The following is a 4,850-nucleotide window of genomic DNA, read 5'->3' on the forward strand; positions in this document are numbered from 1 at the left end:
CCAAACTGCCGGTTAACCCATCCATCAGTAGTGAAGGAGGTCAGATCTTTTTCTGAAGTAAAAGACTGTGTTGTGAAAAGTACCAAAAAGTCATACGTAAATATTGTGTTGAAATATTACTTTAGTAAAGAAGAAAGTCACCGAAATGAATAGTAGCTTACTTGAGTGAAAGTCTTCAAGGTGCACTGTGTAGTTTTGGGGAAGAAATTTTAAAGAAAAGGGAAAGATCTTTATTGACTGATTTTTTTATGCTTTAACAAACTAAATAAACAATCTTTCTTCATTTTCATGACCGAATAAACAAACTGACCTAATAGGACAACACAACTTTACACTGTTTTACTTTATTTATATGTGGCGGACCCTGCCACCTTTCTAGCTCCAAACAGTGTTCTGGGGACCTTATTTTCATCTGAGAACAGCTTGTTTTGTGAATATTAAAATTCTTGAGTTTGAATTTCTTCTCCAAAACTACATAGAGCCCCTTTAAAGTATCTGATATTAAATGCACTTAACCATCAAAAGTACAAGTAATAGTAAATTACACACACACACACACACACACACACACACACACACATATATATATATATATATCAGAATATACATATACAGATTGTTCTTTTTAAAGTCAGATACAGTACAGTACATATAGATCCAAGGAAAATCAAACCATGAATTTCTGTATTTGCTGACAAGCCATCCGGTGGTTGTTAAAATATTTCGACTAAAGTTCACAGCCACTGACAGCATGACCAAAAAGAGAGAGAAGATGCAGCCGTGTAAACACAAACCAGCCCACACGGATCTTAAAACAGACGTCACAGAGGTTAAAAAGGTGAAACAGAGCAGACGTTTTCACAGATTTTCTCTGCAGCCATTTGAGGTGTCACAGCTTTATTTTAATTTTATCCCACATGATAATTGTATCCCTGCTCTGTCTCTTCAACAGTTAAACAGCCTTTGTTAAGCCAATAAATCATGTCTTGACACAAAAATCCTCCCAGATCAGGGTGCATTCCTGTATTTTTCTTCATGGGGCCCTGAGGGTTCGACTCACAGACTCTCATACAAAACAGCCAGCAGCTATACTCAAAGCTCCAAACTGTTCTGGCAGTCATAGTGAAGCACATTTACTGAGGAAGTCTGTCTTTGCATGTTTGACAAGTATAAACCAGATGACCTCATGGGGTTTTAAAGTTTTTATCTGGGCATTTCTGCCTTTAATCAACAATGGACGGTTTAAAGGTGACAGGAAGCAAGGGGAGACGGAGGGGGGGGGGGGGGGGGGAATAACATGGGAACTGGGCAACAGTACAGTATCTGGTATGCATGTTGATCACTGGGCCACCAGGATGTCCCAACCATGTGTTTAGCTTGAAAAGTTTGCTACTTTCCCCCACAATTGAACAGAGTTTATTCTACAACCACAATTGCAAAGAAGTTGGGATGGTGATGTAAAATGTAACAAAAACAGGACGCAATGATGTGCAAATCCTTTTTGACCGCCAGTAAATTTGCTTGAAAAGAAAACAAACACAAGATATTTAACGGAGTCCTATTATGTTGTTTTTCCCTTTCCTTCAGTGTTTATACTGTAGGTTCTTGTGCACGTGAAATGTCTTGAAAGGTTAAAAGTTTAAAGTCCACACCAACAGAAGCTCCTCTCTCCCACAGAAAACACTGGACTTCGACCAGATGTTCTCTGTTCATTACATCTGTTGCATATTTATCTGTTTGGTACCTGTGAATTAAAAAAAAGAAAAATAGTTAAGTATCTTTCAAGGTTCAAGGTTCTCCATTTGTCACATACACAAGGCATACAATCCTGCACAATACAATGTGTAGTGAAATGCACTTTAGGCCCTCCAAAGATGAGCTGATCATAAGATTAAAATGAAAAAATAGTAATAAGATATAAAGATGAAAGGATAAAGACAAATTAGTATGTATACACATTATTCAATATACATAACACATACACTGCAAATATATAAGCTCCCACTGTAAACATATTAATGCAAGGTCCAATCCAAACTTCTAAGAAAACATAGATGAGAAATCCTTAAAGTGAGCAGAAAAAGGAAAATTTGAACGTCTACAGTGACAACTGGACCACTCCGTCTGCTTTGGGAGGACGGGGTGATGTGATCAAAAGCTCCAGAATACTTTGCTAGATGTTTTTTGTCAACGACTGTCTCCAAGGTCGGCAGAAAATGTTTTATCTAAAAAATACCTTTAGGTTTTGCTCTGCTGATTATACAAAACAAGCATTTTGATGACATTGAGCTGTATGAAATTTAACAGGATTTTTTAAAACTATTTTTGTGACATTATATAGGACAAACTATTCATTAATTAGTAAAGAAAATAATCAGCAGTTTAACCACAATAATAGTTAGATGGAGCCAAGCACATAGGATTTACACTACAACAATTCACAGATGCTTTAATGTGCAGCAGAACAACTAACATTGATGCAGTGTTCATTTTTAAGGCAATCAATACAATACAACTGTCTTTTCTGTGTAGAAAATACAAGACCACTTGACAGTTTGTGGATATTTTGGGTTAGGTAAGTTATGTTCACCAGTTTTTTATGTCTGACTGAGCATTTAAAAACATTAATTCTTGTTTGACAGGCCAATGTCCCTGGCATCCTATTTCCAACCACACAGAAACTGTGTTACCTTGAACTGTAAAACCTCACTGACTCGCACTTTCCTAAGAATGACTTATAAAAGGTGACACACGCGCACCTGAGTCAAGGGGATTTTAAATAGTATGGGTAAGTTTCTGGTTCTGCCCAATTAAACTTCAACAAACTCTGCAGAGTCTCACAGACCATCAGTCAGTCATTTGTGATTTGTTCTCAGGCAGCAGGATTAAACACGTTTTGGTGAGAGGGCACCATAAAGGTTCAGTGTTATCTAACATCAGAGTTTCCCTGAATTCCCCCTGTGGCTGAGTCTTTCCCTTTTCTGGTCAGTGGAGCCTACGTCAGCATTAGTACCCAACGTCGAAATAATACCATATTTGAGACAGGAAGAGGTTACATGGAAATGTTGGCAGTTTTATCAAGAAACCCCCGTGGTGTCACTTCTTACATCACACCTGGAAACTCAGCACAGTAGCCAGAGTAAAATGTTTTTTTGTTTCTGTAAACCACAGAAATGTTACATTTGTACATTTTGTACACATCAAATCAATATTTCTACATTCTAGTGAGATGTCTGGACACTTTACAGCCTTGTTACTGGCAACAACCAGGTATTTTTATTGAGATGATGGGACACTTTCCAGCCATGTTTGAAACAGGTAAGTCAAAACATGATGTTAATCTTGGTACATATCTTTAACCAAATTTTTTTTTACCTAAATCTAACTGGACCATAAGTACAGCCATATCAAAATATAAAATTGACAATTGAATGCACGAAACGTAAAGTTTAAACATATCCCTGGTTTGCAGAAACATAAGTTGCCAACATTTATTCTGCCTATTATTGCGAAATTAGTGGTAACTCAAGCACTCTAGTACAATTTTGGTGTACTTGTACTTCAGTACTAACTTTTCATTCTACTTCTACGCCACATTTCAGAGGTAAATATTGTATTTTTTCACATTCATCTGAAAGCTTCAGTTAGTATTTAATTTACAACAAGTATTCATCATACAAAGCATTTTAAAACATTTGAAGAGCTTATAAAAAATCATGTTTTGTTATGAATACAAATCCTCAGCAGTTTACACAATACTTTAGTGGTATTTCCCAGATTACTACTTCATATTTTTAAAACATGACATTTACTTGTAACAGAGTATTTTTTACAGTGTTGCATTAAAGGTTCATTACTTAGTCATTTTACAACACCAGTGTTTTGGCACAAAACTGAGTTTTAGTCCCTTTATGCATCATAAGAGAAGAAATAAACAATTTCAAACAGTGGAGTACGGAGGATGAATTTAGGAGTCTCACAGCCTGAAGAAAGGACTAGTACTATACTAAGTAACAGTACTTTTACTTAAGTTAAGGATCTGAATACTTCCACCTCTGCTGCTGGAAACATTCATATTTACTCACATGAATCTCCTGACCTCCTCTGGTAACACTGACCACCTGCAGGTCACAGTGTATTCCACATTTGTGTCACCAGGTGGTGCTGTTGTGTCGTGGTTATACAGTTAGGTAAGTACCATAATGATTAATTTTGCATTTGAAGCACTTGTCCTCATTTTGTGCTCTTTGGGAGCCCAGTTGTATAAGAACTGGTGGCAAACTAGCTTCAAAATCTGATGAAAGACAGTCACATGATCCAACCAGGAATCAGGAGCGAATCGTTCTGTTCCTCCACATTAAAAACACAGAAAGTCACAGTCACATTTTATGATAGATATTGTAATACTGTTTAATGGGCTCATAGACTGGCACACAGGGGTCTGGTGGATCATAAACCAACCTTAACTGAACCCATTGAGCTTTCACAGTACAAACCACTGACGACTAATGATTATATTGAAGGTTATTTTTGATTATCACTGACAGCAGGTCAAAGTGTCCCTTCCTGACCCCGAGCTACAACTGTATAGACATAACAGTTTAACTGGGTTAATGAATAAATATATAAAATATAAATATATAGCCTATAATATTTCCAGTAGACAAAGATAAAGGCTTGTTATTAAGATAGGATGGATGGATGGATGGATGGATAGATTTGATAAGAATCAACTAACCAGTGAGCCGAAACTCCATTTCCCATGGTGCTTTGTTCCGCTCCGCAGTGATGTGGGGTGTGGTGGTTGAATGGCTGTGTGTGTGTGTGTGTGTGTGTGTGTGTGTGTGTGT

Source organism: Pagrus pagrus (assembly GCF_965226575.1).
Source record: "Pagrus pagrus genome assembly, chromosome: 16".
Classification (NCBI taxonomy): domain Eukaryota; kingdom Metazoa; phylum Chordata; class Actinopteri; order Spariformes; family Sparidae; genus Pagrus; species Pagrus pagrus.